At 37.1% G+C, this 16947-nt stretch overlaps 1 non-coding gene across 1 annotated transcript; it reads right to left on the bottom strand.

Annotated features, from left to right (window-relative positions):
• Nucleotides 1-3509: 3509 nt before the first annotated feature.
• Nucleotides 3510-3581, bottom strand: Trnaa-ggc (transfer RNA alanine (anticodon GGC)). Its single transcript has one exon. It is a non-coding gene; the product is annotated as a tRNA-Ala (tRNA).
• Between the last annotated feature and the right edge of the window lie 13366 nt (nt 3582-16947).

The raw sequence follows: 16947 nt of genomic DNA, 5'->3' as shown, positions 1-16947 counted from the left end.
TGGCTTACCCGTTCGAATGGGTAACCCCTTCATATGATAAGCTAATCGTTTGGGTAACCCGTTCAACCGGTTACCCAACAATAATGATTAACCCGTATTATTCAGATTAACCTAATCGTAACAAGTGGTTACCGCTTACAGGAGCTGATTCGGTTTGTGTTTTGCGTGTACTAACCGGTAACCTTTCGGTTTAGGGTAAGCCTTACCCCTCTCCCGCGCCTTTCCCCCACCGCTGCGGCACCGCGGCAGAGATGGGCATTACGTAATTGATTCGATAGTTATATTGTAACTACCGACGTAAAAGTACTTTACGTTAATGTTGACTTACTATATAGATGCTTATTTGTATCCGGTTTTAGTAAGATGGCGGCCACACACTTTGTCATAAAAATCATCATTTTTAGGTTTTAGGGAGTTCCGATTTCGAAAATGATGACGATTTTGGAATCCAAGATGGCGGCCATGCAGTAAGTCATAAAAGTCGTCATGTAAATCGGTTTTTAGGTTTATGGGAGTGCAGATTTAGAAAAAGATGACCATTTTGGAGTCCAAGATGGTGACCATGTACTATGTCATAAAAATCGTCATGGATGTCGTTATATAGGTTTTAGGGAGTACAGTTTTCGAAAATCATGACTATTTTGGAATCCAAGATGGCGGCCATGTACTATGTCATAAAAATCGTCATGGATGTCGTTTTATAGGTTTTAGGGGGTGCGGATTTCGAAAATCATGACTATTTTGGAATCCAAGATGGTGGCCATGCAATTTGTCATAAAAGTCGTCATGGATGTCGTTTCATACGTTTTAGGGAGTGTTTTATACGTTTCATACGTTTTAGGGAGTTTTTTAGATTTCGAAAATGATGACCATTTCGAAGTCCAAGATGGCGGCCATGCAATTTGTCATAAAAGTCTTTATTGATGTCGTTTTATAGGTTTTAGGGAATGCGGATTTTGAAAATCATGACTATTTTGGAATTCCAAGATGACGGCCATGTACTATTTAATAAAAGTCATCATGGATGTCGTTTTATAGGTTTTAGAGAGTGCGGATTTTGAAAAAGATGATCATTTTGGAATTCATGATGCCGACCATGAAATATGTCAGAAAAATAGTCATGGATGTCGTTGTATAGGTTTTACGGAGTGCGGATTTCGAAAATCATGACTATTTTGGAATCCAAGATGGTGACCATGCAACTTGTCATAAAAGTTGTCATGGATGTCGTTTTATAGGTTTTAGGGAACGAATTATGGGAAGTCATCGATGAGTTCCATTGACAACTTCCGATTTCACTATCAGACTTTCGTCACCATGTGTATCGTAAAGAACTGTTCAAGACATTTTAAATGAGCCCAAACTCAATAGCATTACTAGTAGTTATCGATGAGTTCCATCAACACCTTCCGATTCCACCATAAGACCCTTGCCACCATGTGTATCGTAGATAACTCATGAAGACCTTTAAAATGAGCCCAAACTCGATAGCATTACTTGTAGTTATCGATGAGTTCCATCAACACCTTCCGATTCCACCATCAGACCCTCGCCACCATGTGTATCGTAAAGAACTCGTCAAGATATTTAAAATGAGCCCAAACTCGATAGCATTACTAGTAGTTATCGATGAGTTCCACTGACACCTTCCGATTCCACCATCAGACCCTCGCCACCATGTGTATCGTAAAGAACTCGTCAAGATATTTAAAATGAGCCCAAACTCGATAGCATTACTAGTAGTTATCGATGAGTTCCATCTACACCTTCCGATTCCACCATCAGACCCTCTCCCCCATGTGTATCGTAAAGAACTCGTCAAGACCTTTAAAATGAGCCCTAACTCGATAGCATTATTAGTAGTTATCGATGAGTTCCATCGACACCTTCCGATTCCACCATCAGACCCTCTCCACCATGTGTATCGTAAAGAACTCGTCAAGACCTTTAAAATGAGCCCAAACTCGATAAAATTATTAGAAGCCATTTATGAGTTCCACTGACACAGGAGATGTGCACAGAACGATAAAGAAAGTGACTATAATAGGAGTAATAGGTACTAAACAAAAATATACCAAAATCAATGCAACGCCTTACCATATTAGGTAATTTGCCTTAAACTTTAGCATGTGTTTTGAAATCCTTTTATTTGAATTAATTCAGGTTAGCGCTTACCGATATTAAAAACCCGGGAAAGGGTTACCACTTCAAGCGCTGATTAAATACGAACAAGCTGTTTTAACTTTTACGTGAACTGCATATGGTCTATTAACGTAGCGCCCGACGCGAAACACGGCGGTTCCATTCCCTACGTGCACGTGCGAGTGCGCGACGTTGTGCGCTACTTGACTTAACGTACACTTTTGTTTGAATTAGCAATATTAGGTCGGCAAATTACAAAGCCTTTGACAAATACCGACTGCCGCCCCGCCGCGCCGCGCCGCGCCGCGCACTCGCACGTGCACGTAGGGAATGGAACCGCCGTGTTTCGCGTCGGGCGCTACGTTAATAGACCATATGCAGTTCACGTAAAAGTTAAAACAGCTTGTTCGTATTTAATCAGCGCTTGAAGTGGTAACCCTTTCCCGGGTTTTTAATATCGGTAAGCGCTAACCTGAATTAATTCAAATAAAAGGATTAGTTTCTTAACCGGTAAGCCAATCAAAAGCTTACCGAAATGAAGCGGTTTTTGGAACACAGCTTTACAATAACCCGGGTTTTTGAACGGGTTAGGGTAAGCGGGTCCGGTCCCTGGTACTTATATATGACTTGGGTATTGGTTTTAATCAACATTCTCTGCAGTAGGTAAAACTATTTGCTAAATATTTTCTTGGCAAAACAACGAAATGCATAATCTGTAGTGGCGTACTGACTTGCAAGGAACTTGATTTCCACTGGGTTTGTTCGCCTACGTGAGGCTACGCCAATGCTGTAAGTTTTCTGACGTGGAATGAGCCGTAAGAATATTTCATTATTAGGTAGACGCATTACAACCTTTGTCTTGTCATTGAATTAGTCGACACTAATGATTACCTATCAGAAGATTGAGAGCTGTTTGTATTGGGTGAACTACGTTTTTAGGGTTCCGTACTAAAAAGGTACAAAAGGACCCCTTATGGTGCGATTCTGTCCGTCCGTCCGTCTGCTTACCACACCACTTAAGCTATCGATTTAAAATTTGGAATAGTTGTGAAGAACGCTAACCCAGACACATTGAAAGTATTATTTTTTATGTTATTTTTATTAAGTATGGAAAATGCCCAATATGAAGAAGGGGCAAATTTTCAATGTCTTATACTGACTAGGTCAAGTGGGGTATCATTTGAAAGAGCTCAAATTGTACATTCCGAAACATTCTTTTTTCATACAGAAAAAAAAATGATTATGAAGGAAAATGCAACACCCCCCCACCCTTATGTCCGAAGTTTACCAACGAAAAATTAAAAAAAAAATTATAAATTGTATATACAGATGTCAATCACAATGAAAAAATCAATGATGATCAAGTCTGGTCAACGTGGGACGCGAACCCACATCTTTGGATTGCCGGTCCAATGCGTTACCAATTGCGCCAGCTGACCATCCGTCATACACTGCTTAACCATTGCAACTGTGAAAACGTCACTAGCCACATTTGCACTTTAAGGTTTACAACCTTAACCAACTCTGAGGACATGCGTTAGCGCATGACTTGCCTCCCAACCACACAACTCATAGTTCTGTTAAGCCGGCTCGACAGATGGCGTTGTTATTAATTTTAATGTAAATTCCTTTTTTATTGTGGAACTGGAACGTACCACATTACAATCTATAAAGTGTATATACAGATGTCAATCACAATGAAAAAATCAACGATGTCCTCAGAGTTGGTTAAGGCTTTTGGTGACACTATATAATTATATGTAGGTCTCAATAGAAATAAAAGGTTCCCAGAAAAGTGGGTTAGGTTACGTTAAAACTGTAGGTTAGGTTAGAACTGCGACATCGTATAATTTTTCTATAAAGTATCGTTATATTAAAATAGAATATAACAAAAGCCATTATACAATATGTCTTCATAATGGTTAAAAATTTATCAATTACAAAGGCATTATATTAATTAAATCATAAATCACAATATAACAAATTCAACGTATACTAATAATTAGAAAGTAAGAAAAATAATTTATTAGTACAATAACATAACCTTATAAAGTAACTAAAAAATTATGACACAAAATGAAGAGTTGCGCTAAATGGTCCTCACTCAGCTTGGTGCCGCGGTATGAGCCACATGGCACACTCCGCGACGCTGATTTTCAGTAAGGCTCAGTGGATGGACTAGGTGGCGCTCTAAAGTAAGGAAAACTTAAATAAAATTAAAAATAGAATAAAACAAAATTAAAATTAGCCTATAAGTAACGACTTATGCCATTTCGTATATTATTACTTGTTATAATGTAATTAAACGTAACGACGTTTAATTACATTATAACAAGTAATAATATACGAAATGGCATTATGGCATGTATCTCACAGTTTAATCATTACACACCAGTTTATATTAATTCATTTTATTGGTGTAGGCAAATGGTCAAACCCAAATTATTACAAATGTTACAAGTAAACACCCAATTTAAATTAGTTAAGTACATAATCTTTATATAAGACAATCTGAGCCCCTAGTGTAAATTTATTCGATTTCGAAACGTGACGTACGCGTTTGCGTTAAGTCTCATTTAGTATGGGATTTAGACACAGCGCGCCAAGCGGAACGTTTTGGAAACTCAAAATCCCATACATAATGAGATTTAACGCAAACGCGTACGTCACGTTACGCCATCAAATAAATTTACACTAGGGGTACAGTATATTTAGTTTACACCTACCTAATGAAGTGGTTTACTGATTACTAATTTATATTAGAGGCGTTTAGAAACCAACAACAAGTAAGGGGTATTCATTTCCACCTCGGCAAACTGTTCAGCAACGAAGCAATCTCAGTTGCAAGTCAGACCACTGTGGCCCTCCCCCCTCCTCCCTGCTTAATTTCCCGACCAGATTCTCACTGGCGGAACGACGGCTGTGAATAATTAGCCTTGAGTAGCAGATGTCGATGACTTAGGTACAGGACAGAGCAAAGCTACTAAATTTGCAAGTAATTTGGTGTGTCATAGCAGCTGTAGAGTACCTAATAAGACTGTTAGATTATAAAGGACCAAATATGAGATGAAAATTGATGATAACCAGCTAGTCAGTTAGTCTCGCGTAGGCGAATTAAACGCATTTTATGTAATGATCGATATATTATATATCAAATTAATAAAAATAGGTATAATACCTAAAGCACAAACTGTATGTCTTTGTACCTATAATAACACGTTTCGGAAATGTTATTCTCTCTCACTCGTTGGTATAAATAAAAACACAAAAATATACACGCTTGGGCTTTGTTAGTTTTTACCACAATGGAGGCAAGAATTATTGAGTTTGCTAAACAAATATCTGGGGGTTATGACGGGAATGTGCTTTTATGAAACGTGGAAATTACACCGGAAGGCACCTAAAATTTCAGCAAAAAATGTATTTTCCGTTGCTTTGTAACGCGAATAACGCACTTTAAAACATATATTAACTTGTTTCTTGTAAAAGTTATATGAAACTTCCTACTAAATTCAAAAAGTTTTGATAAGTTAGAACTAAACCATGTAATACAAATTGTGCATCCTAGATTCCTAGCTAGAGCACCTACCTACACAAGACGCACGCAACGCACTCAAATATGGAAAATTAGCCAAAACAAGTTTGTGTCGGACTCGCGTTCCAAGGGTTGCGTACATCACACAAATATTAACAATGCTTTTTGTTTAAGTCCGACTCACCGAGTCCGATTTCAAAGAAATAATCCTTAATAAACTTTAAACAAAAATAAACTTTTTAGAGTGAAAACTTCTTTAGCGGCGCTGTGCACTTTTTGTGATGGGGAAAAAATGTTAAACTCGCGTCAGGGTCTCACGACCGTCACATTGCAAATTCGTAAGACGGACACGTGACATCATGGTGACGTGCAAATTGAATGTCAGCGAAGCCTGGTTACTTTTGAAAAAATCGCATCTCATTCAAGTGTGACATTTCATTTTTTTCATAATCAAAGTGCTGTCATAACGGTTAAAGAGGTTTAATCTTTGTTGATTGTGTTGTATTGTATCTTTGTGTTGTTGGGTGTCTATGATTGTAGATACTCAAATTTTTTCTTACCAAAAAGTTAAATAACAGAAAAGAACCGTGATTGTTTTACTTAATATGATGGTGAACGATTCATTAACATTTACTGATTGTGTAGGCTGTAGTTATATTTTATTTTTTTATACCACGACGGTGGCAAACAAGCATACGGCCTGCCTGATGGTAAGCAGTCACCGTAGGCTATGGACGCCTGCAATACCAGAGGTATTACATGCGCGTTGCCGACATTTTAAAAACCTGTACACACAGACATAATACACCGAGACCGATAGTCGCCATGCGGCTACTCAGCCAAAAGTGAAGCCGAAACACGATCGACGTGTGCGTGCGACGCTCGTGTCTTACGCTCAGAAACGCACACAAGTATACAAAAACGGGTTGCCAGTATTTATTTATTCCCGTCAGAGTAGGGGTATTTTAACAACATTCTTATACTTGGTTATCAATAATTTGGAAGTGTGTAGATTTTTAATTTTGTAACAAAAAACTTTTTAGGGTTCCATTATTACATTGAACCCTCAAAAATTGAGTGTAATTGCAATATAGCTGCGGTCGACCGCATTACTGCAGGAAATGTCAAATACATAGGTCATTTACTTAATACGAAATCTATCAAATTAGTCTATAAAACCGGACAAGTGCGAGTCGGACTTGCCCACCGAGGGTTCCGTACTTTTTAGTATTTGTTGTTATAGCAGCAACAGTAATACATCATCTGTGAAAATTTCAACTGTCTAGCTATCACGGTTCATGAGATACAGACGGACGGACGGACGGACGGACAGCGGAGTCTTAATAATAGGGTCCCGTTTTACCCTTTGGGTACGGAACCCTAATAAAAATGTATCAATAATTACCCGATCTATAGTGGTGCGCGGCAACCACTGCTAGACACCAAAATTGGTCCGGACGTGGACCGCATGTACTTGTAAGATTCAAAGATTTTAGTTGTACAACATAGGTAGATTACAAGATGTTACATAAATATTTTGGTATCACTATGTCGTGCCTATTGGCATACAAATTCAATAAAAATAGCAACGCGACGAAATCGCTGGGAGAGCCACGCCTGTTTTTTTGGCAATAAGGTTTAAATAAATAAGGTTTTACTATTTTATTTTTATTTTACAAATATGAAAAAAGACTATATTTGAATACATTTTACAAGTGTACAAAACAACTTACGTACTTCTTTTAGAATGTCAACGTCATGCCTCATGTGGAGGAAAAATTATTCATTTAACTGGCAACATTTATAAGCAATGGCGACTGACGAAGGTTTGGATTTTAGTATTCACAATTACGTAAAAATATCATATTAAACTCGATGCTTACACGTGGAATGTAATATCAGGTGATTTGTTTTTATTTAGTGATGAATCGTGACACCCATTCAACGCACAAACAGACATCATTCCTGTATTTTTTAATTTACAACCGGGAGGTGTACACAAACCGACTCGACCTTGAGTACTACGAGGCCCGTTCGAACGAGGTGGCTTCACTAAGGATATGCGGACTACTCATCTATGCTTTTTAAATCTATGCCTGTACACTCCTTTTTTGAAGAACCCCATACTGTAGCCCCTCGGGAAAACCTCGGCAGGAAGCTCATTCCACAGCCGAAGCGTTCGCGGGAGGAAATTCCTCTTAAACCGCACAGTACGCGACCATTTAGGTTCTAGGGTGTGAGGTTGAACACACTGCCGACGGCGAGCGGTGCGGTGATAGAAAGTGGCCGTTGGCATCATGTCAAACAATTCTTCAGAGCACAGCCCATTGTACAAGCGGTAGAACACACACAAGGAGGCAAAGTCTCTTCTTAGACTTAAAGGTGCAATACCGCTTGTGAGTTTGGGATCGTCGACGATTCGAACACCTTTGGACTAAGTCGAATGGTCCAAGCTGGCATGCAGGTGCTCCTGCCCAAAGGTGACAGCAATACTCCATATGGGGTCTGACTTGCGATTTATAAAGCAGCAGTGTTTGCGCCGGAGTAAAGTATCGCCTCGCTTTATTGAGCACACCGAGTTTTTTGGATGCCAGCGCAGCCTTTCCTTCCTTAGCCACCTGCTACGAAATTGGACGTCACTGGAAATTTCATTTCGACACCGAGGATCCCAATACTCCCTGATATGGTAAGGACTGAGCCTTGGAACTGTGGGACCACAGTAAATGGGGTTTTCTTAGCGGTAAACGCGCAAACTTGTATCTTGGTGGGGTTAAATCGGACTAGATTGTCCCGACTCCACACCGAAACTCTAAATAGAGTGCTCTCAATGTCCGACACAAGCTTTTCACGACTCTCCAGCACCAGAGAACGAGGGATGTTGGCACGGCCTGTATAATAGGCATCCCCAGTACTGTCGTCCGCATAGCAATGAATGTCGTCGTTAGACAACATGTCATTGATGTGCAGCAAAAACAGCGTTGGGGATAGCACAGAACCTTGCGGAACGCCAGCGTTAATGTCCATGCTATCGGAGCAGCTTCCGTCTACTACGGCTCGTATGCGTCTGCCGGACAAAAAGCTAGCGATCCATTTGCATAGTCCCTCCGGCAGTCCATAAGATGGTAACTTCGATAGGAGCCCTATGCCAGACCCGATCGAACGCCTTCGCTATATCTAGGCTAACTGCCAATGCCTCACCTTGACTCTCAATGGCCGAAGCCCAGCGGTGTGTGAGATACACTAGAAGATCACCAGTCGAGCGACCGTGGCGGAAACCATACTGGCGGTCGCTGATCAGGTCGTGTTCTTCTAGGTATCTCAGGAGCTTTGCGTTAATTATATGCTCCATGACCTTTGAGAGAAGAGAGGTAATAGCGATAGGCCTGTAATTCGATGGGTCCGATCTGTCGCCCTTTTTAGGCACCGGGTGCACAAGGGCCATCCTCCACGAAGATGGAACATGCCGTTTCTTGCTAGAGAGTGTGAAAAGGCGCGCCAACACGGGACACAACTCAGGAGCACACTGCTTAAGCACAATCGCTGGTGTGCCGTCTGGCCCGCTCGACTTATGAACGTCCAGCGATAGCAACTGCCGCCGAATATCCCGCTGCGTGAATGAGATCTCTGGCATGGAGTACGAGTATACGCACCGCGGGATGGTGGGCGGCACGGCGCTACCGTCGTCGCTCAGGGTCGCTCAGGGACGCTCAGTCCTGCTCACGCCTCATGAATTACTCTGTATATGCAGAGATGTGAAAAATAGTTTATAAAAAGTATTTAAATACAAAATACAAATACTTCCTTGATATACTATTTCAAATGCAAAATACAAAATAGTTTTCAAATTTGTATTTCAAATACTAAATACAAAATAGGTATTTTCAAAATGCTTTTTTAAAATACAAATACTTTGCGATAAAAGGTACTCTTAAATAGTGAATACCTAGTCTGAATTAAAAATTTAGTAGGTATTGCTCGGAATTTACAAGTTGGAAAGGCTTTCTTTATTCTTTAAAAATAGTGTGTATATCAGTCCTCTAGAGTGCAAATTTTGTGTCTCCTCATGTTTACCGGTTGAATGGACTTTTAAGTGATGGTTTTTAACGGTCAATTATTAAAAGCATTCATTTAGATTTGTAATGTTTTACAGCTAGTATATACCTCTCGTTGGTTGGTGAAAACGTCTCGTTTGTGTTTCATCAGGGCAGAAAAGTTTGTTTACCTCTCGTGCCTTGAAACCCTTGCAACGGTTAAGATTCCACATTTTTAATCTCTCGATACGCTTGTGGTCATTTGCGGCGTTACTAAATAGATTCACCAGTTCCATGTTAAAATAATAAATAAATATTATAGGACATTATTACACAAATTGACTAAGTCCCACAGTAATAAGCTCATTAAAGCTTGTGTTGCGGGTACTAGACAATGATATATATAAATATTTATAAATACTTAAATACATATACATAAGGTCGAAATTAAAACGATAGATACAATAACAGCTTCGACAGGAAAACAAAACTAAGTATGTAATAATAGTATTAAGCAAACGCGGATCGGTCCGCGCGATCTCGCCAACTATTACATAAACCCTAGAGGTTTTCAATAGTGGCTTATTGTGTTAAACCCTGTTTCAAAAAATTCATAGTGAATAAATAAACTAAAAAAAAAAGAAAAAAAAACATAGAAAACACCCATTATTCAGGAACAAATATCTGTGTTCATCACATAAATTAATGCCCTTACCAGGACTTGAACCCGGGACCATCGGCTTCATAGGCAGGGTCACTAACCACTAGGCCAGACCGGTCGCCATAAAAGAATGAGAGAGTTGCAAGGATTGTAACGTCAGAAGAGACTGTAACTCCTACTTACTTTACCTAATAAAAAGTATTTTGTATTTTGAAAATAGAAAATAGGTCCCAAAAACTATTTGAAATAAAATACAAAATAGTTTTCTTTAAAAGGTATTTAAATACAAAATACAAAATAGGTATTTAGCATTTTGTATTTGCATTTTAAATACAAGTATTTCAAATAAGTCACATCTCTGTGTATATGTCATATATTAACACTAAATTTCAAAATATCTTCCACACTCACATTTATTTACGTAGGTATAAATAATAGAGAATTATCTCTTTTTATAAAACTGCTACTCAATTTCTCCAAAATATCAAAAATGCACAACGTTAATATTCAAGTTTTCACTTCTGCCGGCACTCCCGGAGTGCAACCTGATTTTTTTATATGATTCACCATTTCATGTAATAACTTGAAGTTCAAAAAAATCGATTTTTGGACAAATAATAGTTCTATGGAAACAAGGGAACACGGTTGTTTTTTTACCCTCGTGGTAATAGATTCGAGTAAGCGAAATACCTATTTAAAAACCGGAATCTTGACCGTTGCGAGGGTTTCAAGGGACGAGATGTGAACAAATTTTGAACAAGCTTCTCAAACATTTATATTATTAAATTTTAAAACGTTTTATACCTTTAATAGCTGTGCTTCGGCTACGAAGCGGTACCCTAATAGATTCATGAAAATTAAATGGTAATATAAATTTCTATAATTGAATGAAATTTCCACTTACTACACAATAATATATGAATATACTTATAACACGCTGTCAATAGCTCCAGGCTTACATGAAATTAAACCGCATTCATTATTTATTGACATTACAAACATGGTTTTAATTCACAGTGGTTGCGTTCATTAATCGATGTATATTGCTTTGTCTGTAATTGCTATGAAGCCGCACACGGGCGGTTATTATCTAGCACTGATTAATTATATTTATAGGTAATGTCTTACATTAAATTCGAAGGGTAATACATATTAGCATTTGCATATGTAAAAACGTATATATGAATTAAACAAGAGGCATGCTAAGCAAGAGGCTCTTTATGTACATATTTTTTTATAAATCACTCACTGTCATTCATTCACGATGCCTTTAACCTAGACGCCGATTATGATTTGTCATTTTTTACAGTTTCGAATTTATTATGACGTCATTATGTCATAATTAGCAGTACAACTCACGCGCATTAGACATCTAGCTCGCACTGCGCACAAGTGCGAGTTCCATGCCTAATGACACGTCTTCCAGTGTATTTCGCGTGTTTTAATGAACGTGTGCGATCGTAAGGTGGTATTATAGCTAGATTAAAACATTAACAAATTATTTAATCAGTATCGGCCTCCCAGTTAGCGTGCGCAAGTGGCTACATACGACACGAGCGGTTACACTCTTCGGAATCTACGACGACGTAGCGTAGGGCGTCAATAGTTTTTTTTGTCTTCAAACTATGGACCCAGACCCTCCGTAGGGTATTCCAATTTCAAGAGTCTCATATATCAATGTCTAATTATGTACGCACTGCTTTATCTGCACACATATTATAAGCTCTCTATTATGATGTGTTCAGTAACCACATTTGCTCTGTAGCATGTCGCGGATATCACGCAGTGTCTCCGAAATAGTCCGAAATATCGCTCGCTCGTTATACACTGATTGATCAAGTGTTACTTGATCGCTCATTTTACAGGAAAGTGGTGTGGTAGTTAGTGTCTAAACAACAGAACAAACTAAATTTGCGATAAGGTAAACTGAACGTCAAATGGCGGTAGCGGTAGGTAAATAAAAACTTTTTTCACGAATGTCACGCAACTAGTTTTATTTATTCATATACAATCTAGAGTCTCTAGAGTCCCAACTGCTATATCGTTCGACGTGAAGAATACATATTGACTGACATTTCATTTGGAAAAAAACACATTCTCCAAACCAAACCGCATCTCATTACTTATAGAATTATTTATTTCCATATGTACATTATGTATCTAATATGTCCGCCAGATTCTGTTAAAAGTTTGTAACAGTACAGACTGATTTTCTGATATCGCGCCCTGGTGAGCGTTGCAAGTAGCAGTGGTATGTCTCGTGGTTCTGGCCGCGGTCCAACTTTCATAACCGTTTCGATTTGTAATGTTAACGACACCGCGGAAACTTTCATGACATCTCTCGTAATTGTCGGCTTAGCTGTTGTCCTCAACTCGACAAAAGCTATTCACAACGGCAATATTACGGCCAAGAAATTACAGTACAAAATATAAACGCGTGTTGCTACTAAGGTTACCATAATTTCAGGCTGTTGACGGTTATAAATTGGCGAACATTTTCTCAAGTACTTATACGTACTCATCCATACAAAGAGATAAAAAAAATCCACTTGTAAATATTTTCCATTCTCCATGATTTTTAGTATGTTATTGACACAATATAGGTTTTCCTTTTTTTCAAAATTTGCAATACATACAAAAAACATTTTTTTTAAAGCGAAATTTATAAACATAGAATATATTATGCTGAAGCGATCGACATCAAAATCAAAGTGATTTGTTAAGGTTTAGTTAGTGGAAACCATTTTCTCCCGAAATGGAAATTTAATAGAAAAAGTACCACTAGTTCGTTAGGATCGCAAAGCTATTCTTTCCTTTGGTAATTGAAGATAATGTCAGCATTAAAATAATAATTTCAAAAAGTTTAATATGTATAAAAAAAGTAACATTTATTTAGCAAATACAATACAGATTATAACAGTAGAAATTAAATAAATAAATATCGGATACAACAAATATATATTTGTTTATTATGTATATGATGCAATTAGGATAAATATCTTTGACAACATTTTTTCCAACATATATGTATATGTGTTAAAATTTTGGGTAGCTAATCTATATACTCCTTTATATTTCCTACCACTTTGATCACTGACATAGATGTACTAGACAGGCTATCGAGAACAAATTGTGTCCGCCATTTTTGGCGTTTGACGTCTGTCACTAAGCTAAAGAATAAGCGTGCTAGCCAGAGGCGAAACTGTTATGAAAACTGTTAATTTTCTGTACTGCAACGGTAAAGATCCTGGATGAAATGTATTTATTTCCTTACAAGTGTATTGAAATTGTTTTACATATGTGACACTGACGATACTAAAATTTATAAAAATAGTCATAAACTCTTTTGATTTGATTCTAATACTCGTAGCAATTTTGATCACATCGCGCCTATAGCATAAGCAAAACACTACAAAAAAAAAACGAAATAAAGAGTTATATGTCATTATTGAGTATACAGGGTGACCTTAGCCATTGGACAAACCCTGAAATCCCACGTAGGGTTACTTCCCAGGAAACTTAAAAAGAAATAGGTATCATTCAGGAAAGATTTGTAATTTCGCTCACTTATAAAAATCAATAGATTTCATTTCATTGTTATACCAGTGATTTATAGACAATAATAAACATTAAAATACGATAGAACTATGCCTCTACTGTTAGTCAGCAGATTGTCACATGAACCATATTAGGTAGACAATTGGAATATTCATGTCTTTTTTTAAATAGTTACTATAAAATAACACATTATAAAGGTTTGGATCATGATATGAATCTGATATTTTGGTGTATTCGATTTTAAAAATATAAGGATAGGTAGTAGGTGCTCGAAAAATATGAACCTGTAAATTATTACTCTGTGCCTTTTGTCTGTTTACATATTGTATAGGTAAAAATGGATTATTCCTAATAGTTACCACCAAGTTGTTACCAGTAGAAATTCAACTACTGGGAATTTTTTTACGGCATTTACCACTGGTAACTACTGGGAAAAAAGTCTTAAAATTGATCAATAATATTAAAACCGGTGCAAGTGCAAGAAATAAATAGTTGAGGATAATTTAACGTTTTGTTGAAATTTGTCTTATTAATTGTAAATTGATTTATTTCTGACGTTATTTATCTATGAAACCTGGTTCTTTTGTCGAGGGTACTTACGCCGCATTGCGTAGCGTGGCGTTGTATTTATATAGAAGCATCGTTGATAATGGCGTAAGCGCCATCAAAAATAAGGTACCTTTCAATAAATAACGTCACAATTATACGAATGAACAAACAAATCAGTCAAAGATCGACTATGTATGATAACTTTTAAGGCAGATTACTGAATCGACTTATAATTAAATTAATAACTAATTAACTTATATTTAATGCGACTTTTAATTAATTATCGATTAAAGCAAATTTTTATTAGTATTGAACGCTAACTAAATTTTGGTCGTAACTACTGGGGGAAAAAACCCCCCAAATACTGGAAAAAAAATCCTAGTAGTTACCACTGGTAATAACTTGGTGGTAACTAATGGGAGTAACCCGTAAAAAGAATTAAATAAATCCCATAATATGTGAGTGAAGCATTCAGATAGATTAACATCTACAGGGTGACCTTAGCCATTGGCCAAACCCTGAAATCCCACGTTAATATTTTTTTAATTAGAACAAAAGATAAAAAAATAAAATTTTCGAACAAAAGTTATTTGCAATCATCGACAACAAAAAGAAACACACTGTGTTAATCTTTGGCAGTGTTTTTGACAATTTGTTCGAAATATTTGATAATGATGACATTTTTCAAAAGTCAGAAGCTTATTAGTGTCATAAATAAAAAAGATAATCAAAAAGGTCGAAGAAGGTTCCATACTATTCTTTGAGGATATTACCTTAGGAGCTACTAACACATACAGGCTGCTCCAAAGTAAAAAATGGTAATTTGTTAATTTCTTCGAAACCGCTACACCGGTTGTTATGATACTTTGCACACTGGTTCTAAATACCCTAATGCATATGTACATTTCGGCTCTGCAAACAATAAGGTAGGTAATCATTAGTACCCACGTGTTACATCTGTGAAATGTAATCTATGCGCCAAAGAAAATTGCGTACCACCGCGAGTGTTTGAAGTGACGTATCAAAATAAAGTAAATGAGCTTAATACAAGAGTTTTTTCGCAGTGGCTAATTGTTATTTTATTGCTTTTAATATGTTTCTTGATAATATTAGAATACATTTTCACTGAAAGGCATAATTAATTTATTTAATTTTATTTTTAATTTTCGTTATTCATTGCGGTGCGTTTGATACGGCAAAATACCTCTTAAATAGATTATTTAGAAAATAATTATATAAACAGAACACATACAGTCCGAATGAAATTATAACATAATGTGTTAAAACTGGGGGCCAATTTTTAGGGTTCCGTAGCCAAATGGCAAAAAACGGAACCCTTATGGATTCGTCATGTCCGTCTGTCTGTCCGTTTATGTCACAGCCACTTTTTCCGAAACTATAAGAGCTATACTGTTCAAACTTGGTAAGTAGATGTATTCTATGAACCGCATTAAGATTTTTACACAAAAATAGAAAAAAAAAACAATAAATTTTGGGGGTTCCCCATACTTAGAACTGAAACTCAAAAAATCTTTTTTCATCAAACCCATACGTGTGGGGTATCTATGGATAGGTCTTCAAAAATGATATTTAGGTTTCTAATATAATTTTTTTCTAAACTGAATAGTTTGCGCGAGAGACACTTCCAAAGTGAAAAAATGTGTCCCCCCCCCCCCCCTGTAACTTAATTGTTGGTGCAATAAAGAATATGAACGAGATCTAGTAAGTAGTTTTTTTTAATACGTCATAAATGGTACGGAACCCTTCATGGGCGAGTCCGACTCGCACTTGGCCGCTTTTTGAATTTCGAGCGCTTGTTTTCGTGAGGCTCCCTTCAATATATCTCCACTAAGGCATTTAAATTCTACTAATAAAATTGAAAACGAGTGCCACTAGATTCCCAATATCTATTGCTCGTATTTCAAAATATCATCATCATTTGACGTTGTATGATGAATTCGAGCGCGACGAAAAATGTACAAACTATGGTGATGATGTACAGTCGCCATCAAATATATCGGAGCGGCCGAGGTGCTCGAATGCTCGAAATATCTGAACATGCACTCTAACGCCTTATCAATAGAGGTGTGGATTTGTGAGCGCCTTGGCCGTTCAGATCTGATGGCGGCTGTACGTGTTACTAATCATCATACATCGGGGTTTTCAGTGCGGGTATGTTTTACACTAGTAAAAAAATAGATAAATACTGTAAAAACCGATACTATTTTAACATTTCTAAGCACTTTTGGAACTTACTACCTAAGTTTAATTCATAGTTTAATAATTATTTTGCCATAAGCAACAAACAAATAATTCCCGCACCAAAAACCCCGATGTAAGCTAATAATATTTAATTTCGTTAAATAGGCGTATATTTTGTACCCAAAGAAAAGATAAAATCTGTAATCTTTTTACTTTTTAGTTTTGCCATAAACTCCGAAGTTTAATATCTATTAATACAGTTCATATAT

The sequence above is a fragment of the Cydia pomonella genome, chromosome 2, assembly GCF_033807575.1.
Source record: "Cydia pomonella isolate Wapato2018A chromosome 2, ilCydPomo1, whole genome shotgun sequence".
NCBI lineage: Eukaryota > Metazoa > Arthropoda > Insecta > Lepidoptera > Tortricidae > Cydia > Cydia pomonella.
The sequence above is the reverse complement of the archived record's forward strand: the minus strand, read 5'-3'. Positions and strand labels throughout refer to the sequence as shown.